This window comes from Lethenteron reissneri, chromosome 64 (genome assembly GCF_015708825.2).
Source record: "Lethenteron reissneri isolate LAM-NWPU_2019-01 chromosome 64, ASM1570882v1, whole genome shotgun sequence".
NCBI lineage: Eukaryota > Metazoa > Chordata > Hyperoartia > Petromyzontiformes > Petromyzontidae > Lethenteron > Lethenteron reissneri.
The window spans coordinates 8,130,550-8,155,537 of NC_083842.1; the positions used below are offsets into that span (position 1 = coordinate 8,130,550).

A 24,988-nucleotide genomic window follows, 5' to 3' on the forward strand; every position below is an offset into this window, starting at 1 on the left:
AGTCAAAATGCAAACAAAAAGAAACAAATTTCGATTTACAGCTTTCGTGACTGCAGGGATTCATCTTCTTGGTTCTTTCGGTAAAGTCACGTAGAAGGGAAGGAATAAAATAATAAAAATAAAACATAATAAAATAATTCTCACGACGTTTCGGCCACAACGCAAGCAGCCGTCCTCAGGTGGAGAACAGATCCGTCAAGTAGACAGAGTCTGAATGTCACGCTCCAGGCTTGGAGCGACTATTTATGCTGGGATGGAGGAGCGAAGAGCGTCTTGACAAAATAATTTGCACATCAAGAGGAATTTAGCATATTTATGGGAAATGCAGATATGCGATTAGCACTACTTGTGAAATGCGTAGGAGGTTTGGCGAGGGGTTTAAAGTAATTATGCCCATGCATTATGCAGGATTAGCAGCATCAAAGGGAGGGAGTAAGGTCAGAATTAATAAAGGGAAGGAATGTTAATAATAAGGCGCCGCAGCAACTAATATGCTTATTGACTATACCTTGTCATATTACACTATGTTTTATTCTACCCACTCAACTGTATACCACACTGCTATATATTCACTATAAAATTACGATACTATATATTACCTTATACATTGTATTAAACATTACACTTTAATACTATTTATTATTATACAATATGCTATACACTATACCACTGACTGTCGCGTGAAAGGCACCAAGAGGAAGCAATGAAATATGTCAATGGGAGAGTGGTGGTTGGAAGCCCGCAGCGGAGCAAAGAACCCATTCCCCGCAGAGAATACAGGATATATAGTCAATGTCAGCGAGTGGAACGCGGTCCGAAAGTCACCGTAAACGTGAATACAATCAGTTAAGATCCGAAATGGTTTATTACGTCCTTCCAATGATTGCTAAGCCAGAATCCATCTTCTCGGTTGAAATTGTCTCTGTGTTTGTATATGTGGATCGCCTCATGAACGAATCTCTCATGGTAGCCAGATGGCTTGCAGAGAACCTCTGTCTTGGAGAAGTCAATATCATGTGAACCCACTGAATTGTAACAGTGATCTGCCACGGCTGAGGTGTTTGTCCTACCGTGTTTCAAGTCTGCTTTATGTTCACGGATGCGGTCCGAGACATGTCGGTTGGTTTCTCCAATGTAACTGCTACCACAGAGGAAACTCAGTTTGTAGACGCCAGGGTACTGTATGTCTGGAACCACATCTTTTACAGACGGGACCAGATCACGGATTTTATGTACTGTGTTGAATCGGACCTGAGCTCTCAATACTCTGATAGTGCACTGTTTTTGAGTTGTACGCCTTTTGGCGTCATCTGGTCCAATACGAATTATAGACTAGGCTCTAAGGAAAGCTGCTTCGGGTGTGGACCAATCAACTTCAAAGACAGTGAATATCATTACCATTATCAGAGTTGTTTCTTTTTGTTTGCATTTTGACTGCTTGTGTTGCGGTTATTGCAAACATGATGCCTTGCATAAAGGTGTCAGTTTTGTACCAGTTTAATGGGTAAAACCCTACTACTATATTTTGCCACTGGTAAAGGAGGTCTCATAGTGGGCACAGTACTGTTTATTCAAATGGTGCATTTGCACGAATAATGTGCAGTTGAGATAAAGTATAGCTTTGAATAGAAACGTCACGTGAATCAAACACAACAGTTATAGTCGGATTAATTTGAGCAGATTCAACACATTAATGAAATGAGCAGCAGTCATGATCTCTCACGGCAACGCAATGCAAAACATCGCTGCTTTTCTCCACATTTTCCTCCTGGGTGTGTCCCCTCCTTTGGCTGTCACCCCATCGTCCGTCATGACCACAAGCCGTCACCTCTCATTTGTGACACAAAGACCAAACTGGTTCAACACTCAGATAAATGAGGCACTGTTGCATTTAACAGGGAGTTTGATTGATAGGATTGAATTGTTATTTATTTTTGCAGCTATGCGGTGAATGTGTCTCGGTCCTCTAGGTAATATGTAAGCACATACTAATAATAATAATTTTATTTTATTTCGCGTCATTCATTTGATTGCATCCCACAACGCTGCACATCAATTAGCCAATCCCTTACACAGATTATACAAAAACAAAGCCCCACAACTTACATTTATCCATTGCCTACTCTTGTAACTGTTACACTTCCTCTAGATCTGAACTTTCTATGGGTACCAGACAGGTTTGCCTCTTCCCCAATACGCAGCTCTGTGTGATGTTAGTCAAGCCTATGGACACAACCATCCTCTGTTAGGAAGATGTTCAAGGAATTATCTTTCATAATTATTAAATTTAACATCAGAAACTGTGTCGCAGCGGATAAAATCCTGTTTATAATGGCAAAGCCAGATAACACAATCCCACCATTCCGGAACAAGGATGTTAGCATACGCTCTCTTCTTCTGTGAGCAGCCCATTCTGTAAGACAGGGGTGCGGAACCTTTTTTCAGCTAAGGGCCATTTGGATATTTAAAACATCATTCGCGGGCCATACAAAATTAACAACTTAAAAATTTGCCTGTTATATTTGGTCAAACATTTAATTAACTCACACATAATGTGATGGCTGGAACTGCTTCTCTTTGATGAGGCGTGTGATGTTAGCTGGTATTGATGATGTTGCTACTCACAACTGCTTTTCCAGGTTTGCATCGGTCAGTCTGGAGCGCAATCGACTCTTTGCGATGGTAAGTTTTGAAAAAAACTGCACGCAGCAGTAAGTTGTTCCGAACACAGATGCATATTTCAATGCATGTCTCCTCAAAGTGGGAAATTCATCATTGCTTATGTAACATTTATATAACTCAAGCAGTGGGAGGTTGTTGTACTGAGCTTTCAGCTCATCATCGCTTTGCAGCTGAATTATTTCGTGTTGTAGGTTATCAGGCACATCAGCTGGTTCCACATTGAACAGTGTAGCAAAGATGTTCAATTCCATTTGTTTACTTTTCACGTCCTTCAATCTTTCATTAAATGCATCAGCTGACCAGCTAGTTGTGCCTCAGGCTTGTTCCATCTGGCCCGGCCCTCTTGCTGCTACCATAGGCGCACACCAGGCTCAACATCCCTGGTGAGTCGGTACAGTCAGCAGCTGCCAACGCCGAACCCCGGGCGGCGGTTAACTAACCCGGCAAACTCAGCTTGTCTGAGCCTGGGCGTGTGGAACCCCTGGTGGAGGAAATTCCACCAAAACGGGTCTTTGGACCTTCCACTGCAACCAGGACCATCTCCAGTCGTCTTGACTACGTCTTGCCACTGGGTACAGATGCGGCTGGTCGAGAGAGTGAGGTTGACGCTGCGCAAATCACCCTCACTTAAATCCAAGTTATCTGCGCAAGTCATGGCACTTTATTTACCATCGTTCAAAACCCAACAAAATGACAAACGTGCCATGGTCATAATCAACTTTGATGGACGAACAAGAAGAAGAAGAAATGCCTCAATTAGTTTCGCATATTCACCAGCATTTTCAAGTGTCGTAGAAGGCTTTTGTCCTTCCAGAGTGGGGAAATGCAACGTGTTATTCCTTTCGAGTTGCACTTTCCACAGCCTTAATTTAGCTTCAAATAATTTCACGTTTGAAAGCAGGGAGCTGAGAAGCTGGTTGGGGCCCTGCAGCTTGACGTTCAGCTCTGAGAGGTACTTGGTAATGCCCACCATGAACGCTAAATCACACAACCACTTGCTATCATTGAGTACCCTGACATGTTTTCCCTTCATCTCCATGAACTGCTTGACTTCATCCCACAGTTCGTAAAACCGCATGAGCATGTTCCCGCGACTCAGCCACCACACTTCACAGTGATAAACAAGATCACCGTAATTCTAGATTTGAAGCTTTCGTGACTGCAAGGATTCATACTCTTAGTTCTTTCGGTAAAGTCACGTAGGTAAAAAATGAAATAAAAATTAATAAAAATAAAACAATAAAAATCACGACGTTTCGGAGGCAATACAAGCTTCCGTCTTCAGGTGAAACCGTCACAGCAAAATATCTGTACCTTATATAGTGGTTAAGGGGGGAGGAGCCAGGAAGGGCAGCGGGGGAGGAGGAGTTGTGAATATGGTCAAGCACTGTTTTTGTTATGCTGCTGGGTGGGTAAAATTAATTAAATACGATTATTTTTATTAATTTTTATTTCATTTTTTACCTACGTGACTTTACCGAAAGAACTAAGAGTATAAGATCACCGTACTCAGAGTCAAGATCATTCAGTAACTCCTTAAATTGGCGGCTGCTAAACCCTCTGCTTTTGACAAAATGTATGCATGACACTACTGTTGACATCCCATTGTTGAGCCGCAACGACTGTGCACAGAGACTTTTTTGGTGTATGATGCAGTGGCATATAAGTGGCATATAATTAAATCACTTGGATCAAGACTGTGACGATTCAGTTCTTTCTTGACAAATGAAATTAACCCTTTTTTGCGAGCCAACCATGGCTGGAGCTCCATCTGTAGTAAAGCCACTAAACTTTTCAAATGTTAGCTCAAGTTTTTTCATTGATAAAACAAGTTTTTCAAACAAGTCCTCACCTCTTGTAGTGCCATGCATGGCTTCCAGTGACAGCAGTTCCTCTCGCGTGCCAATCTGCAGTTATCCCGCGAACGAAAACGGCCAGTTGGGCAGTATTTGTTATGTCCGTTGTCTCGTCACAAGCCAGACATAAAAATTGGAAATCTGCAGAATACTTTAGTGTTTTTTCAATATCTTGTGCGAAGTCAGTAATCCGATCTGAGACGGTTCTCCGAGACAAACTAACACTCTGAAACAATTTTACTTTGTCTGGTGCTAACTCCGCAGCAGCCACCATGCACTCTTATCACAAACTCTCCCTCTATATGAGGCCTCAGCTTCTTTGCGATTAGCTCGCTCACTACATAACTCGTCTGAATAACGTTGTCTCTGCCACAACGAGGCCTAGTGAAAGCGGCTTGTGATTCCAAACTCCGCTGAAGAGCATTGATTTTATCCAGACGCATTTGGCCTCCCAATTAATTGAGTTTAGCATGTTTTGAGCTGTAATGACGCTCCAGTTTGGCTTTTTTTAATTACTGCTAACACATCGCCACAAACTCGGCATACAGGTTTGCCTTTGACTTCAACAACATTTTTTTTATCCATTTCTCTTGGAAAGATCCATACTCTGTATCAACTTTTCTTTTCTTCGTAGTCGCCATTGGTAGGATGTCACACCACTTAAGTTTTAATAGCTATCCAGTGTGTGTGTGTCGCCAGCGACGCGATTATTCAGTAAAGCAAAGCTACCGAGCGGGATGGGGGCCGTCACGTCATTGTGGACGGGAGCAACGTCGCCATGGCTCGCGAGTGGAAGTGAGCGAATGAGTGAGGAGGCCGTGATGGCGTGGAGGATGCCGTGATACACTCACTCATCATACACTGACCCACTCACACATCATACACTCACACAACCACTGACGCATTCACTCATCATACACTGATTGACACATCATACACTCACTCACACTACCACTGACTCACTCACACATCATACGCTGACTCACTCATCATACGCTGACTCACTCACACATCATACACTCACACAACCACTGACGCATTCACTCATCATACACTGATTGACACATCATACACTCACTCACACTACCACTGACTCACTCACACATCATACACTGACTTACTCATCATACACTGGGAGTGACGCATACTGCCAGCTATGGCTGGAAGTTTGGTCGTACATGTTATGTATATCGTGTATTGTTAAATTTGAATCACAGTTCCTATGATCACTGTTATTACATTGTTTTTATAGCTTTATTTTGGTGATTTCGAAAACATATGGTTAAGCCATGTTTCTTGCAGAAGTGCGGAGTTGGCCTGATAACTTTAATCTAAATTGTCTCATGGTTGTTATTGTTTGACTTGCATCACACTGGGATTTTTGCACACAGCGTTGTAATACGGTGTTTTTTTCTGGAAGATTTGCTTGTTTATCCAGGATGTTTCTGTTGCGCGTCATCGCTTTAAGATGTTCTCTGTTAATATTTTATATATTGCGGTTGCACTGGACTCAAGAGTCGCATGGCTCACAGGGCTATACCTAATAAATGGAACTTGATTTTGCTTTGATTGCTGTTATAATCCTGCATCTTGTATTTGGAACATATCCAACGTTCGTATCATCGACTCTAGAGGTCTTTTCTGTGTACTGTCATTTCCTTAATCTTCATCAGAAATTCAGTTTTTGCGAGGATTTGTTGATCGTGGACGTGTGGATAAAGGTTGGATTGGAGGTATTATCTGTCGACAAAGAATTCGACAACATCGTCGTCAATCATCGGAGGCAAGGTCATCTCATCGCATCCCGTCTCATCATCACCGTATCGCCGTAGTTTCGCCGCAGTGTGTTAACACTTTCGCAACATGTACACTCCCAGCCTGCCTGGCACTGACTGTCCTCTGAGCCACCGCAATACAGGCAGACGAGCCATGGGCAGCCGACGAGAAGCATACGTGTCTGTCCTGTCATGTAATCGTATGTGTCCTGTCTATCCCATAATGGACATTCCTTGGTTGTCCATCAAAATTTACGTTATTATTAGGATTCACTTAATATAAATTTATGTTGCTATGAAAAAAGCTCCTAGATTTATTGAATTTCGAGTTCCGCCTGCGGTTGCCTTGGCAGGGCCAGACGAAATGATTTCGCAGGCCTTATACGGCCCGCGGGCCTGACGTTCCCCACCCCTGCTCTAAGCAAACATACCACTGGATATAGACCAAAAGATAATACGTGTCGTCATACACATTCAGCACCACCTTTGCATTGTATTATTTACACAGCATATGCAAATAAAGGGGTGTTGTAATGTTTTACGTGTTAGGTGTGTTTACAAGCTGTGCAATAGGGGTTCACAACCCAACGTTAAACATTGAAAAAACAAATCGTGCCAGTCTCTAAGGGAGCCTTGTAACAGACAGAGGATTACTGCACAGAGTTCAGGAGACTCGCAGCAAGAACCCGTCATGCTCCATCATCTTCTGATCTATGTGGCTCTTGGGGCAATGGGTAAGTGCTGTTCTCATTAAGAATACTCACGAATCAGTAAAACATTTTAAACCAACGCCAACCAGTAATTTAATCACAAGTTCAAAGTGATGTTCTACTCAAATGAGTATTGAGCTGGCACTTATCTCCTGTTTTACAACCCTGTGAGCCTTTGGTGGATATTCAACATTTCCTCTGGTGGGGAGACGTGTTTATCCATAGGAAAATCACTGTTGACTTCTGAGACCACTGTTAGTAATTGTATCGAATCCAGAGGGATGATGGGCTTGTCAGTCCCTGCAACCAGAATTTGAACCTTTCGGTTGCGAGCCGCTGGTTCTGCTGCTCAGCCACAGGGTCGGATATGGGTTAATCTAGCCCTGGCTGTCCCGCTCTACTGTGATAGTAATGTGCCGTGCCGCATGTAATTCGCACTCCCCAGAATGTACGCTGCCCCCAGTCACCATTTTCCGTGTGATATTTATTACCCCCAGGTTAGGCTTGGAGTTAGGGTTCCACAGTGGCGAGATGTGAACTACCTCGGAGGTCGTGGGATCGATTCCGACCCTGACGCATGGACCTTTGGAGTTTGCATGTTCTCCCCATGGTCGCTTGGATTTTTCTCTGGGTCTTTCGGGTTTTGCCTCCACATTTAGAAACACGCGTTTAAGAGTATTTAAGAACGGGAGACACAGCAGAGCCTCACCATTCTGGCGAATTGCCCGATTATTCTGGATGCAATTACCAGCGAAACGTCGTACTCAAATTGTAAATGTTGTGGTTTTACGCTTCAACACACCGGTGGGCTAAAGCAGTGAACTATTTGTCTTTTGTCAACGTGACACTTTTTTACTGATTGGCCGTGTCGAGTGGTGGAGGGTTACGACACATTTATAAATAACGCGATCTAAACCCAAAAACGTTGATTATGAGTATTTGGCTGTTTTAAAGTTCCACATTATTGAGATATCATTTGTGGCTCGGTCGCTTCTGAAAAATATCTGTATAGCTCAGTAGGCCTTACCAGGTAAACATATAGTTTTTCTATACCTCAACAGATTTTCAAACTAAAGGTTGTCTTCAAGTTCAAGTTCAAGTTTATTTATTAGGTATAGCCCTGTGAGCCATTCAGCTCTTGAATCGGGTGCAACCGCAACAAACAAAAAACAAAAACATGAACAAAAAAACATCTTAAAGTGAATATGTGACTAAGTGCAAACAGAAAATCCAAGAAAAGACAGCAAAAAATATTGCAGAAAAAACACCGTACACCAACGCTGTGTGCAAAAATCCCAGTGGGATGCAAGTCAAACAACAACAACAACCACAAGACAACTTAGATTAAGGCCATCAGTCTAACTCTGTACTACAACAACACAAACATGGCTAAACCAATACACTTTTCGAAATCACCAAAATAAAGCCATGAAGGCAATGAAAAAGCAATCATAGGAACTGACGGAATTTTCACAATAAATGGCATAAACAACATGTACTACCAAAACCCTGCAGCCATAGCTGGCTGCATGAGTCACTCCACAACAGCAGGAGCATCAATCGGAGTATTGTAATTTTTCAATGCACCTTTAAGATCAGCACACTAAATCAAAACACAGGTCATACTTTGTAGCGATCATCCGGAGCGAAACATTTTATTTTAGGTCACTGAATAGCACTGGCAGCTAGGGGTGTACAACTCCTCTAAAGCAGTTTTGAGTGAAGATCTCATAGGTAGTGACTCAAGTTTCAATTTATTTGCAACAGCATTCCAGACCCTGGGGGCATCAATAGCAAAGGCCCTTCCTCCAGTATATGTACGGCAATAGGGAATATTAAGCTGGTAAATGAGTGTAGACCTTAGGTCAAATTTGTTCTTTGAAACAGAGACGAGATCCAGCAGGTAATCTGCAGATTTTTTTGCAAGTACATCATGAATAAATAAGATCTGGTGCACAAGCCGTCGAACATTCAGAGATGTTAAGTTTGACCCAATGTAGAGATCACAGTGGTGAGTCCTATATGGGCAGTTCAATGCAAATCTTAAGGCCGAGTGATACATTGAGTCAAGCTTCTTCAGTACAGTACTTGGGGCTGATTTATACACAATGTCACAGTAATCAAGTAGAGGCAGTACGGTAGCTTTAATCAATTCCAAACGGAACATAGGAGGGAAGCAGTGCTTGTGTCGATATAGAAAACCAATTTTAATTTTTGTCTTTTTCCCAATATAATCAATGTGATCTTCAAAATTCAGTTTTGAATCCAGGATGACCCCAAGATACTTATAGATCTTGACTTGCTCTATTTGATCATTATTTAAGGTATGTAATTGGGGAAAAATAACTTCCCGCTTTAGTCCTGGTGAGAAGCATAGCACCTTGGTTTTGGCAGGATTTAGGACTAGTTTAAGAGCAACTAGCTGATGTTGTAGTTTGTTGAAATCACTCTGGAGCTTAGCAATCACGTCATCCGGAGAGCGGCCAGCAGTAATTAGTACCGTATCATCTGCAAAAAGATTTACCCTGGAATAATCCAGTTCAGTGCCCAAGTCATTTACATAAAGAGAAAACAAGAGGGGGCCGAGAATGGAACCCTGTGGAACCCCTTTTGTTATCTTAACACTGTTTGACCTCCAACCATCTGTGAATACAGTTTGGGTGCGAGAAAAGAGGTAATTTTTTAACCATTTTACTGTGTTTTCGGAAAAACCGAGGCAACTTATTTTACTAAGCAGGATGTTGTGGTCTACTGTATCAAAAGCTTTGGACAAGTCAAGAAAAAGACAGGCGCAGTACTGCTTATTATCAAGGCTACTGTAAATGTGATTCAGAGAGTCTAATGCAGCAGATGTGGTGCTGTATTTTTTTCGGAACCCAGATTGTTTTAGATGTAATAGATTGTTGGCGGACAGGAAACTGTTAATTTGGTAGGTCAATAATTTTTCAAAAATTTTCATCAACGGGGACAAAATTGAGATAGGTCGGTAGTTATTTGGATCATCTTTAGGGCCCCCTTTGTGAAGTGGACGAACATAGGAATGTTTCCATTCTAGAGGAACTGATGCTTCTTTGATGGACAGGTTGAAAATATGGGCTATAGGTTTGTATATTAGGTGACCAACAGTTAGTAGAGCAAAGACGGGAATACTATCTGCTCCGGTAGAGGAGGACCCTTTGAGGTAGGACAGTTGTTTCAGAACATTACTTTCGTGGATTGGCTGAAAACTAAATTCGCTTAATGTTTGGACAGGAGTGTAGGAATTTGCATGAGCAGGGGTGACTCCCAATACATTATCAAATAGGGTACCAGCTTCAGAAAAATGAAGGTTAAAATTGTCAACTATTTTTTGGGGATCTGAAAAATATTCCCCATTTCGGTTAAGCTGAACGGGCAGATGATCTGTTTTGGATGCCTTTTCGATACATTTGATTGTTTTCCAGAAAATCCTGGCATTTCCATGAGATTCAAGGAGAGTGGAAGAGAAGTAGTTATTTTTTGCATGCCGTATTTTTTTGACGCATCTATTCCTTAAAATCCTGTATTCTAGCCAGTCATTGACCAAATTACTTTTCTGAGCACATGCCCAAGCCTTGTCCCTAGTTTTCATGAGCTTTGTAATCACAGGATCAAACCATGGTGGACGGTTGCCTTTAGTTTTAAATTTAACCAACGGAGCATGTTTGTTAAGAATTTGGAGAAACGTGTACCTGAAGGTCTCCCAAGCCGTAGTCAGGTTTGGAATATCACAGACCTTGTCAATATCCGAGTGAAGCACATCATTAGTAAATGCCTGAGTGCTGAAGTGTCTCATGGAGTGCTTCTCAACCAATTTAGGGGGGGCTTTGGGTCTGGCTGATGATCTCACCCCAAAAATGAAGGAGTGATCACTAAGGTTATTACCTAGAACACCAGTCAGTGCAAAATTGTGAGGGGCATTTGTCAATAGGACGTCAAGCAGAGATGACTGTCCCGGATTTTTTAGGTTGGGTCTTGTGGGGACATTTATTAATTGAAACAGGTTAAATTCATCTGCAAAATTTGTGGCCACGGCCGGCGGGTTTAGCCAATTCCAATTTAGATCACCCACTAAAACTATTTCACCTTTAGGGAGGCCCCCAAGAAGCTCTCTCAGTGCAGATGCAGCTTCAACATCCTTCCCACTAGGCGGTCTATAGCAGCACACTACCAATATGTGTTGATTATTAGGGAGAGTTATTCTGAGAGCCAGACCTTCAAAGCAACATTTTTTAAACAATGAGTGAGCTGGTGAACATGCAATAGTATTACGAACATAGATGGCAATTCCACCTCCTTTAGATCCTCGGTCAAGCCGAAAAAGATTGTAGTTGTCAATCGTAATCTGCAAGTCATTGACGGCAGGAGTGAGAAATGTTTCTGTTAGGCAAAATATGTCCGGGTCAAGATTTGCTACTTCTAGTTTTAGTTGACTTAATTTAATCAAAAGCCCTCTGATGTTGACATGTAGAACACCAACACCTTTTCTGCCAGAAAAATCTACAGAATTATATGAGTTCTTTACATTTGGTCCAGGATGAAGCTCAATACCACCCAGAAATAAGAAAAGTAGAATTAATAGTTTGCACATGTATTTTCTGTGAAAGGATGAAGAGCGACGAACCTTGGACGAATAGCAGCAGCTCGCAGATGGTGTTATTTTTAAGAGCAGAATGAAGTTTGGAAGGAGTGCTGGTGAAGTAATGGGACAAAGATAGGGTTTAAAAGGATATAATGATGGAGTGTAGAAGTGTCTATAAGTTGTTTCATTAGCAGGTGTAGTTGCAAATTTAGCAATAAGTATTGACGCGAAGTAACGCGGGTAGCCATTTGTAGAGTTGAGTGTGGCACTAGATATGGCCGGGAGGGACAGTAGTAAGATACACAGCAGGTGAATTGACATCTTTAAAACACTAAATTTAAACACACACACAGCTCACTCACACGCAGCTCACCCTCACCCACTCTCACGCACAGCCCACACCCATGCAGCACAACGCACACGTGGCCGCACACGCCGCCGCCATCTTGCTGCTGTTGTTGTTGCAGCTGCTGTTGTTGTTGCAGCTGCTGTTGTTGCTGCAGCTGCTGCTGCTGTTGTTGTTGCAGCTGCTGCTGTTGCTGCTGCAGCTGCTGCTGTTGTTGCTGCAGCTGCTGTTGTTGCTGCAGCTGCTGCTGTTGTTGCTGCAGCTGCTGTTGTTGCTGCAGCTGCTGCTGTTGTTGCTGCAGCTGCTGCTGTTGTTGCTGCTGCTGCTGTTGCTGCAGCTGCTGCTGTTGTTGCTGCAGCTGCTGCTGTTGCTGCTGCAGCTGCTGCTGTTGCTGCTGCAGCTGCTGCTGTTGCTGCTGCAGCTGCTGCTGTTGCTGCAGCTGCTGCTGTTGCTGCTGCAGCTGCTGCTGTTGTTGCTGCAGCTGCTGCTGTTGCTGCAGCTGCTGCTGTTGCTGCAGCTGCTGCTGTTGTTGCTGCAGCTGCTGCTGTTGTTGCTGCAGCTGCTGCTGCTGTTGCTGCTGCAGCTGCTGCTGCTGTTGTTGCTGCAGCTGCTGTTGTTGCTGCAGCTGCTGCTGCTGTTGCTGCAGCTGCTGCTGCTGTTGCTGCAGCTGCTGCTGCTGTTGCTGCTGCTGTTGCTGCAGCTGCTGTTGCTGCTGCAGCTGCTGCTGTTGTTGCTGCAGCTGCTGCTGCTGCTGTTGCTGCTGCAGCTGCTGCTGTTGCTGCTGCAGCTGCTGCTGTTGTTGCTGCAGCTGCTGTTGTTGCTGCAGCTGCTGCTGCTGTTGTTGCAGCTGCTGTTGTTGTTGTTGTAGCTGCTGCTGTTGTTGCTGCTGCAGCAGCTGCTGTTGTTGCTGCAGTTGCTGCAGCTGCTGTTGTTGCTGCAGCTGCTGCTGCTGTTGTTGCTGCTGCTGCTGTTGCTGCTGCAGCTGCTGCTGTTGCTGCTGCAGCTGCTGCTGTTGCTGCTGCAGCTGCTGCTGTTGCTGCAGCTGCTGTTGCTGCAGCTGCTGTTGTTGTTGTTGTTGCAGCTGCTGTTGTTGTTGTTGTAGCTGCTGTAGCAGCTGCAGCCGACCCAACTGCAGTTGCAGGAGTCATACACGAAGCAGCAGCAGCTGTGTGTACTACAGCAGAGCAGCAGCGGCCGTGCGGCCTGGAGGCGCCGAGGCTGAATAGTTGCGTGATGTGGACGTGGAGAGACGAGATGTTTGGCCCATCAGCTTCATTGTTCTGCTTCCATTTACGACCGCCCTCCACGTAGGCCCCCACGTGGGCCCCCACGTGGGCCCCGACGTAGGCCCCGACGTAGGCCTCTATGTAGGCCCCCGTGGGCCCCGACGTAGGCCTCGACGTAGGCCTCCACGTAGGCCTCGACGTAGGCCCCGACGTAGGCCTCGAAGTAGGCCTCGATGTAAGCCTCTATGTAGGCCTCGACGTAGGCCTCGACGTAGGCCTCGATGTAAGCCCCGACGTAGGCCCCGACGTAGGCCTCGACGTAGGCCTCGATGTGTGATAGTGTAGTGATGTACACTCGTGTGTGAAAAACTAACGTCTTATGCAGGTTGAGGTTATTTAGGGACACCCTGAAATGTATCATGAATGTTGCTACTGGCGTATAACATTTTGATGGCCTACAAATTGGTCCCCCAGCCAGACTATGCTGGTGCCGTGTACATGTGCAGGCGCCCAAGAGGTACGAGACCAGAGACAAGAGGCTATGTGGCCTGTATAGTGGGAGAGGTCAGGACACAGATGGCGAGCGTGAAGACGAGTAGGAATAGAGTGTATATATGTCTACTCGTGCATTAGCACCGTGGTAAAGTTGGTTTGAAGTTCGATATCCATTTGATTTTTGAAACGGAATCTCACCTCCACGCCTCAAACCTGAAATCATGGCCAGTTGTGAATTCCTTCATGACCTTCGCTTTGTGCTGTTAATAGCCTATGGGGAAAAATAGCTTGCCCATTTCCAATTGTGATAGGCACGTGTACATATATAAAAAATGTGTATAGGATTCAAAGCACAACTCACTTATTTTCCAGAGCTCACCCCACGACCCTTTAATCTCTCCCTTGTAACCACCATCGTTACTGTTCGCTCTTCATATTCCCGTTACGTCCACAAATTTACGTGCGTAATGAATAGCATTTTAATTATTATGATATTGCTATCACTCATTCCCCATTCATTCAATCCGTCATCATTTACTGTTATCAATTTCGCTTTCACCGAATTCACGCATCACAGATTTGCCCGTTGCTTTCTCCCATGTATTTTATTCACCTCATCGCCACCATGACATGCATTAGTACCGTTCTTAATTTTTTGTAAAGCGCCTTACTTAAGACGCTATATACATTATGATAAGATGAGAGGTGGGAGGGCAGAAAGGTAGGAAACGAAGGCAGAATGGAGAGGTAACAATCTGATAGGAGAGATGAAACGGAAGGTCGTAACCGTTGGTCATTGGGGTTGTTTGACAATACTTCACCACGCTGCACGGTGTGATCTGATAAATGTAAGTGCCCAGGTTCGTTTCACACATCACCTGCTGCTGTTGTTAACCATGGCGGGGAATCAAGCCCCACTGAGCGGATTCATAGCAGAGTTCACTAACCACTAAGGTCAGTGATTTATACTACTTTTATTTGGAAAGCCACTAACTGTGGTGTTAGCGTTACATTGCTACACTTAACTACTGTAGGTTCAAAGTCTCAAAGCAATAACCTGTTTGTGTGACGCCACACACTACAGTCTCTCAAGTTTTAATATCTGCACAGAGGCAGCAAAGAGTGAGATGAAATGAAGTGGCCTATTTTTAGCAATTTTACACATGACAATCAGAAGTTATAGGCATCGCTTTCATGTTTTAATGCTCATCACATAATGTAGCCATATGATGGCAGTCAAAGTGCTCATCTGTGTTGGTGGTCCTGAGTCGTTTGTGGAAATTCCAAATTCTTTGGACGTGATCCAGTCTCGCTTGACTTGCCCCAAAGTTTGAGGCCCGACTCATTATAAGCGATCCTGGAGAGACGATGTATTGGTGGAGTTTATCCTCAACTTGCATTCGCACAGGCCCCCTTTCAAGTGTGAACTCGAGATCGGGATGTCATCTTGGCCAAACCCATTAACGCCACCACACCTCGCCAACACCTTCTACCCTCTGCCAGAATATACAGCTGCTGCACAGTAGATACGTGACTTCCACTATCCACCCTCAGGATTTCCCACCGTCCGCTCTTAGGTCTTCCCCTTGGTCGTCGGACTCGTGGAGACCAATCCAATGCCTGTCACAGTAATTGGCCCTCCTCCGCCCTGCACACGTCCCACCCAACACCAAAACACTTGTCTACAATGTTAATTTCTTCTGCATTGCTGATCCCATTCTGCCATGCAATTCCCAGCCTCACACAGCTGGGCTCAACAACAATTCATTTTCAAGCTGCTTAGAGTCCAGATCTCTAAGCCATAGAGTAACACAGAGAGCACTCCTGCCTCAAATACCTTGTTCTTTACACTCAGCCATATCTCTCTTCGCTTCCAAAGTCGTTTATGTAGCCCATCACAACCCTGCCCTGCTCTAGCAATACCCTTCTTTACCTGCTTCTCATAGACCCCTGCATTTTGGACGTCACTGCCCAAGGACACAAAGTCCTCAACTACGTTAACATTCTCCCCTAATGGGACTCTTGATCATTCCTACTATAATCACCCAGGAATGTCTCTCCTTAACGCTCGTGACGTCACTACACATCGACCAGCCCCCCTCATTAATATTCATGAGCAGGTGACGTCACTCAATATGGAGTACTCCCCCCCCCTCACTAATAATCATGAGAAAGTGACGTCACTCCACATCGAATAGCCCCCCTCAATCATAATTATGCGCAGGTGACGTCCTCCAAATGGACACCCCCCCCAATTCAAAATAATTAGCAGCTGACGTCACTCCACATGGGGGGCCGAGGCGCCTCCTCCCCCCTCCTCGGCGTCAACTTACAACCCTCACTACCAAGGCAGTACACTCACGTCACGCGTTCTCCGTAACGTTATTGAGACATCAAAGTAAAAAGGACGTCATGATGAATAAGGGATTATAAATCTTGACTTAAAGCTTTCTTGATTGCAGGAATTCATATTCTTTGGGTCTTTCGGTAAAGTCACGTAGAACAAAGAAATTACAAAAAACTGCAATGTTTCGATTACAACACAATCAATCGTCATCAGGAGAAGAAAAGAGGGGGAAAGCTGCTGAGGCAGGATGTTTTAAAGGTTTTAAATGGGTGTAGTCCATGGGTCATAAACGAAGTGGGCGGGGCTAGTGATGTTAAAGTGAGAAATTTTCATGTAAATGTAAGCAGCAGGAGGAAAAAATAGGGGGAAAGCTGCTGAGGCAGTATGTTTTAAAGGTTTTAAATGGGTGTAGTCCAAGGGTCATAAACGAAGTGGGCAGTGATAGTGATGTTAAAGTGAGAAATTTGCATGTAAATGTAAGAAGTGTCATCAGGAAGAAAATAGAGGGGGAAAGGTGATGTCTCGGCCTTGCTTTGCGCTGCGTTGCACCACTATCTGAATAGATAACCTCGTATTCAATTTCGATTTAAAACTTTCGTGACTGCAGGGATTAATCTTCTTGGTTCTTTCGGTAAAGTCACGTAACCTCGTATTCAATACACCTTCTGAGTCAGGGTGAACATCCGACTCCAAAAATATTAAATGAATTGAATGAGTTAAAACTGATGGGAAAACACAGCACAAAATACAGGATCTGTTAATATTTGGAAATATCAATACAATTAATGAACACTACAGCATCATAACATTGTCTTAGATAACATGAAACTCAACAATAGATCCTGGATGGACATTAGTACTGAATAGCTATACAAGAGAATAATCTACTGTGTTAAATAAGGGCACATCGTGTAATCACCATACTGTAGCCTAAATGTACAGCACTGCACATAACACTGAACTGTGGATGAGCTATTTCGTCATCCTTGCTCTCAAGATCGCAATAAGGTTACATGAGTACAAGTCTGACTCGACTTTTTCAATTAAAAGTAACATTCACAATAATGCAAGTGGCAGGCTTCGTTGTTAACTAGGCCTCATATTTATAATAACAATTTAACAGCATTATAAAGGCATTTACATCATTATAACGGCCATCCACACATTATAAGAGCATTCCCAGTATTATAAGAACATAAACAAACTTACAGACAATGCTTCTTAAAGTCCTACAATGAACATATGCACCTGTCTTCACTGAGACGCTATTTGTGCCTCCATTTTGTACTCTGTGTAATGGCTGACACCCTGCCGCATGGCTTAGAGAATGTCAAATCGTAACTTCCTGGTTACGTGACCAAACTCAACATCAATACAGGAAATTCCTGTGTATGCACACCCCCACACCTGCCGTGAGGCAGAACAGTTGCTGAGGCAGGCTGTATTAGAGGTTTGTAATTGGTGTAACCCAAGGGTCATAAACGAAGTGGGCAGGGCTAGTGATCTTAAAGTGAAAAATTTGCATATATAATTGGATAGCTACCTCCACAACGAGGGTGCGGAGGTGGCCATTGTATTGTGAGAGATTAGCATGTCAATGTAAGATCGCAGAACCGCCGCCACATCGAGGACAAATAACTACTTACATCGGAAGGTAGGATGGAAACATCACAGCCAGTTATGACTTAAACTGGTTAATAACGTCCTTCCAATGATTGCTCAGTTTGTACCCATATTCTCGGTTGAAATTGTGTCTATATATCTGGATGGCTTCATGAACGAATCTTTGTTGATAGCCAGTGGGTTTGCAAAGTACCTTTGTCTTGGAGAAATCAATTTCGCGTGAGCCCACCGCATTAAAATAATGATCAGCCACCGCCGAGGTATTGGTCCTACCGTGTTTCAGATCTGCCTTTTGTTCATGAACATGGTCCGAGACATGTCGCTTAGTTTCCCCAATGTAACTACTGCCACAGACACAGCTTAGTTTGTAGATGCCGGAGTATTGCATGTGTAGAGGTATTATTGTGCATTCCCCACGCTGTTAGCCGAAAAATATCTATAAGGGGCGGAAGAGGGGCTGAGCCCCAGTGGTAAGGGACTATGGCCAACGGTAACCAGAGATGCAGACCCCAGATCCTAGGAGGGGGCTGGGGGATGACATCACCCCCAGGTCCTGCAGGAAGGTTCAGGAAGGAAGGCGTGGCCGGGGCGGAGCGAGCCATGGCCCAAAGACCGAAGAGCCTCCTGGAAGAGAAGAGCCCAATGGGCAGAGCCGTACCCCTCGCAAGGGTCGGCTCAAGCTTACACCAGTGAATGGTTGTAAGGTCTCAGACAGACATCGGGCCAGTTTGTAGGTGGGTGAGTCAATGGTGGAGACGATAGGACGAAGTGGTGTACCTTCGTTATGGAATTTTGGTAAGCCCTACAATCTGGGTGGTCTAGCAACAGAGGGTGTTAAGGAAAACCGCTTGGTTGGTTCGATTTTACATTGAAATTGAAATGCTATTCTCTCACAATACAATTGTAGAGGTGATACGCGCTGGGATTAGGGATCGTATGCCAGCGCGTAATGATTGGCTGTGTATGTGGTGACGCGCGCTGACGGTGGAGGATCAGGGGTCAGCGCGGGGTCGTGGGTTACGGGGTAATGATTGGCTGTGGGCCGGTGACGCGCTGAGAGGGAGTGACCGGGTGGCAGCGCGGTGTGATTGGCGGAGTAGTGTTAACACGCGCTGGGGAAAACGGATCGTAGAGAGAGTGCGTCGTGATTGGTTCACTAAGGAGCGATGCTCACGTCGACGTCCGCATCAGCTCCGTCTCTCGTGAGCAGGGGCTATAAAAGGGGATGCACACAGGCGTAAGGGCAGTATGTAACCAGCGAAGAATGAAGACGGGGATGAAGACATAGGGCCCTGCGGTACCTAGTCCCGCTGTCCTAACGGGACCGGGACTCTGTGTAACCCAGAGGCGAGTGTAGTGTGTGTAGCCATAGGCATAGAGTCTACACGAGCCGAATGTATTGTGTGTAGCCAGAGGCATAGGGTCTACACGAGTCAAATGTATTGTGTGTAGCCAGAGGCATAGGGTCTACACGAGTCAAGTGTATTGTGTGTAGCCAGTAGCATAGAGTCTACACGAGTTAAGTGGAGTGTATAGTCCAAAGGATAGAGACCACCCGTTGTATTGTGACACGTCAAGATTTAATAAAAGTGTGTTACCCGTCAAGAAGTTCCTGCCGTCAATTCCAATACTTCAACTGGCGTCAGAAGTGAAACGGTCTTCCAAGCATGGATACAAGGAAGACCCGTCGGACCCACGGGATTGACCGCGGGGACAACCTCGACGACTCGGGCCAGCTGGCATCGGGGGGTGAGGACGAGGAATTGCCCACGCTGCAGGATCCGCCGACGGCGCCGGACGAGCGACGGGGGACCGACGCCGTGCTCCGCGAGGCGCACTCCCGCCTGGCGGAGCTGCTGCTCGCCGCCGCGTCCATCCTGGCGGAGATCAGCTCGTCGGGAGGAGCGGGGACGGCGGCGGACGTTCTACAGGGTCGCCCCGCAGATTCCCGCCAAAATGACTTGGCGATTCCCGCCATTTCATCTGCGCCGACTTTTGGCGGGAACGGCCATCACCACGTGGCAGCGGTTCTCCAAGCGCGCCCACTTACGTCACCAACGCGCGCTGCGGACCGCCATCAAACACCCGCCACTGGGGCCGCCATCTTACACACCAACGGGGCGGCGGAGAGGAAGCACGAGGAGGAGGACGACTTCATCTTTCAACAGCGCCTTCCCACGTTGTCAGCCTTCAAGGCGGAAGGCGGGGACTGGGGCCAATTTCAGCGCAGGTTTTTGGCGCATCAGGAGATGTCTGCCTGGTCCGACGCTACGGCACTGCGGGCACTGCCTGCCATGCTGGACGACAACGCGCTCGCGGCCTTCACGTCCGCACGCAGGTCGGACCGCTCCACGCTCAAGGATGCGCTGGCTCTCATGGCCAAGGTCTATGGTCCTCCCTCGGCGTGTCGCCATCATTTTTATGCAAGACGGAAGGCGGACACGGAGACCGTGCTCGCCTATCGCACGGCGTTGCTGGCTCTCGCCGACGCCGCGTTCCCTCGTATGGACAAGGAGGGCCAAGATGCGATGGTTTTGGAGCAACTGCTCAAGTTGGCGCAGGACCTGGGGGTCCCCATCAACACGGCCGACGAGACCGATATTTCTTCCTTACGGGTCGCTACGAGCATACAAGCGCACGAGGTCCTTCAACGTAAACAAGGGGTCGTCTGCAACGCTGCCGTGGCCTCAGCTCCGGGCCCGGTAGTCACCGTGCCCCAAGTCGTCAGCCCACGAGAGGAGGCGTTCATCGCGGGACGACCGGGGGACTGGAGGTCGGGGGGTCGTTCGCCTCTGCGATCGGCCCGCAAGCTGGAGCAACCGAGATCTCCGACGACTGTCATCACGTGTTATAACTGCGGCCTCCGGGGCCATGTGGCCTCCGGTTGCCGCGCCCCACGTCAGCGCGCCATGGGACCTCGGCTGGACGACGAACAAGGCCCCAAGTCATCCCTGCAAACCCCGGCAAGTCGCGGCACCTCACATGCCCGGCCCGCATACTCGACACGCATGGGCCGTCGCGTTGCGGCGGAGGAGAGCCGAGTAGGGTTCGGGGATTCGGTTCGGCGAGGGGGGTTCGGCCGGGACCGGGGAGACATTAAATGGTCGGAGTTGGGGCACAGAATAGTGGCTGCCTCAGCGGTTTCATCCGTCGTTACGGGATCTATTGATCGGGTCGAGGTCAGGGTGTTAGTGGACACGGGGGCATCGGCGACTATTATATCGGACCTCATTTATAACATTCTCCCTGTACAATGTCGTCCGCTTCTTCCGGTGGATGTGCCATTTTACGCCGCTAACGGGGGATCGTTGGGCATTATCGGTCAGATTAGGGCGTCCATTGGCATTGGAGATATCAAATTGTCGGGACCCGTTTTCGTTTCGTCCTCCCTGGCGGTTCCTTGTCTATTGGGCACTGATTTTTTGGCAAAAATGCCCATCAAAATTCTCATTGATCAGCGTTGCATTGAACTACCATCGGGTCGCCGTATTTCATTTTTGACGAGCCCTACTGAAATTCGGATGGCGTGCGCTACGATACAAGCGTTAGCGACACAGACCGTGCACGTGCCCCCGGGTTCACAAATGTTAATTCCCCTCCGGTTGCGGAAACCATGGGTGAGGGAGGCCTCGGAACAAGGCATGCTTTTGGGTCCTTCTAATAGGGCTGTTGGAGGTCTCGATTTGTCGGTGGCTCACACTTTGGTTGGGGCTGACAGGGATCCGTTTGTAATGGTTTTAAACGCTGGGTCGCGGCCGGCCGTCATTCAGCAGGGCACCGTGCTAGCTCACGCGGCGCGGGTCCCTGCGGAAGAGCGGCTTGTTGCGCAGGCTGATCCGAGCCCCAAGCAAAACGTAAAACCGAAGGAGGACCTCGAATGGGTCGATTCGCTGTGCGCGGACTCGGACGATTTGTCAGCGGTACAGTTGGGTGCGCTGCGCGGGTTGCTGATTGAATTTTCGGATGTCTTCAGTAAACATAAGTATGACATTGGGTGCACGGACCTGCTACGCCACCACATTGAAACGGGCGATGCGGCACCGGTCAGGCTAAATCCCTTCCGACTGAGTCCTGCTGAGAAGGAACATGTTCAGTCGGCCGTTAACGATATGCTAGAAGCCGACATTATTTCACCTTCTTCCAGTCCTTGGGGAGCACCTATTGTGCTCGTTAAAAAGCAGGACGGGTCCTTGCGATTTTGCGTCGATTTCCGTCGCCTGAATAAGATCTCTGTGGCTGACGCGTATCCGCTCCCCAGGATGGACGAGTCCCTCGACGCATTGTCTGGTGCGCGATACTTTTCGACTCTTGATTTATTATCCGGATTCTGGCAGTTGCCACTCGACGAAGAGTCTAAGCCTAAGACTGCATTTCGGACTCCAGGGGGCCTGTTTCAGTTTAACCGGTTACCCATGGGACTTCACTCCTCTCCTGCGACGTTTCAGCGCCTTATGGAGTTGGTTTTGTCAGGCTTGCAATGGGATACGTGCCTGATTTACCTTGACGATGTCATTGTTTTCAGTAAAACGTTTGAAGAACACCTCCAGCGATTGAGAGGGGTGTTCTTGCGAATGCGATCGGCTAAATTAAAGTTTAAACCGGCCAAATGCCACCTTTTTCGTAAATCCGTTAGATACTTGGTTCACATTGTCGACTCTTCGGGGATTTCTACCGATCCTGCGAAGACGGACTGTGTCAGTTCGTGGCCGACGCCCACGTCAGTTTCGGACGTGCGCAGTTTCATCGGCTTTGCTTCTTATTATCGCCGATTCGTTGAGCACTTCGCCACCATTGCAAAACCCTTGCACGCTCTAACGGCGAAAGGAGTGAAGTTCCGATGGGGACCGGAGGAGGAGGCTGCATTCTGCTCCCTCCGGGACGCCTTGGTAGGGGCCCCACCCTTGCGCTATCCGGACTTTGCGAGTCCCTTCTTGCTAGACACGGATGCTAGCAACACGGGCATTGGGGGGGTGCTGTCCCAAGTCGTTGGAGGGGTCGAACGGGTGGTCGCCTATGGTAGCAGAGTGTTGTCGCCGGCAGAGCAGCGCTACTGCGTCACCCGTCGCGAGCTGCTTGCCATTGTTTTTTTCGTACAACAATTCAGACCATATCTCTATGGTCGTCACTTTACGGTCCGGACGGACCACGCGGCGCTCCAATATTCATTGCGGGTCGCCCAGCCCTCGGGCCAATTGTTGCGGTGGTTGGAAGTCCTCCAGGACTATCAGTTCACGACTACATACCGTAAGGGGTTGCGACACACAAATGCCGATGCCCTGTCGCGGTTGTTGCCTTGTCACAAATGTGCATGCTTATCGGGATCGGCGCGCTGTAAACCGCCAGTTACAGAAGGTATGGAGGCGTTGGTTGCGACCGCGGGCACACCAATGGGGGATGTTCCCGCTACCCCAGGGGGTCAGGACTCGCTGCTCTCACTGTCGCTGATTGAGTGGGGCCGTCTCCAAATGGCGGACAGCTCCCTGCTAGCATTGCGCCGCAGGACGGGGGGTTCCGAAGGTGACCATGAACGAACTGGCTCCTACGTACTTAAGCAAGGCCTGTTAATGAGATGGGACAGTTTGTCCCGGCGGCACGCGATTGTAGTGCCTTCTGCTGTGAGGGGGAAGGTTGTCTTGGCCGCACACGAACGCCTCTTGCATTTGGGAGTTAACAAAACGCTTGCCCTGCTTCAGCGTGACTATTATTGGCCGGGAATGGGGAGTGACGTGGTGAATATTCTGAAGGGTTGTGTTGAGTGCGCCAGACGGAAACCACCGCCCGTGGCAGCTAATCCACCGCTGCAATCTATCCAGGTCTCGCGCACTAACGAGCTCGTTGCACTCGATATTCTGGGGCCTTTTCCAGTCACGCCTAGGGGTAATAAGTACCTGTTGGTGGGGGTCGAATATTTTACCCGGTGGCCTATGGCGTGGCCACTCGCCAACCAGTCGGCGGCGGCTGTGACGGACGCCTTTGTCCAGGGCTACGTCCTGGACAAGGGGGCTCCCGAACGCTTGCTGACCGACCAAGGGAAACATTTTTCGAGTAAATTACTGCAAGAGGTGTGCGACCTGTTGGGTACTAAGAAGGTGCGTACCTCCCCGTACCACCCGCAGACGGACGGGATGGTGGAGAGGCTCCACAGGACATTGACTTCTATGCTGTGCCAGCAGGTGTGTGAGGCACATGTTGATTGGGACCTGCAGGTCCCTGGGGTCCTCGCCGCGTATAGAATGGCCCCCCATGCAGCTACGGGATTTTCCCCGTTTTATCTGATGTACGGTCGGGAAGCCGACCCGCCCATGGAAACGCAGCTGGGCCTGCCTGCACCACGAACTAATTCGAAATTGGCAGAGCATATTACATTTAATATTCATAAGCTGACAGAGGCAAGGGAGGCCGCACGGCTTAATTCGCGGGCTCGCCAAATTGCAAACGAGCGGTTGCGTGCACGGAAGGTGTCCGTGCACAACTGGGAACCAGGTGACAGTGCCTGGCTGCATTGCCCTCAGGCACTTTTGGCTACGTCGCCTAAATTGTTGAAGCCATGGCGGGGACCCGTGGAGGTCGTGCGGGTTGCACGCCCCCAGTGCGTTCAGATAAAATGGGGAAAACGCCGTTGGTACGTCCACCCCTCCCAACTGAAACCGTTCTCGCCTCCATATGGCCTCCCCTTGTGTCGTGAGGGCCGAGCATGTGACGTGACCGACGACCCTAAGGGGGAAATGTCTTTGCCTGATCCTCACATGTCTCCGCCTGATCCGCTCCCAGGTGTCTCGGAACTGACAGCTGCCGACCACCGGCGGCCGGATCTTCGCGGCGGGGCCGGTCCTTCCAGGCCCGATCCGCGCCGTCTAGAGCTGCCGTCCCATATGACGGACCGGCCAGACGGACTCGCGCTAGGTCGCGCTACTTTTTATGACCTACCACGTGAGGAGTCGAGGCAGCCGGAGCGCCTCGTCACTGCGTTTAGTCACAGAGACACTTGGCGCGTTCGTTTTCTGGTGTTCGCTTTTATTGTATTGTTCGTCGTGCTGTATATTGCTTCTTATTTAAGTGTTGTTGTTGTGTTGTTGTTGTTGCGTTACGGGGCACACTGGGGGGTGGGGTTTCTTTATTACTGCGTTGACGTTAGGTTGTGTTGTTGGTTAACAGCCGGGCCGGCTGCAAGCTATGTGGGAGGGGGTGATGTAGAGGTGATACGCGCTGGGATTAGGGATCGTATGCCAGCGCGTAATGATTGGCTGTGTATGTGGTGACGCGCGCTGACGGTGGAGGATCAGGGGTCAGCGCGGGGTTCGTGGGTTACGGGTAATGATTGGCTGGGC

General features: G+C 47.6%; 1 pseudogene; it reads right to left on the minus strand.

Annotated features, from left to right (window-relative positions):
• LOC133359006 (cytochrome P450 2C20-like) overlaps window positions 1-24,988 on the minus strand; it is a 36,127-nt pseudogene that overhangs the window by 9,600 nt on the left and 1,539 nt on the right.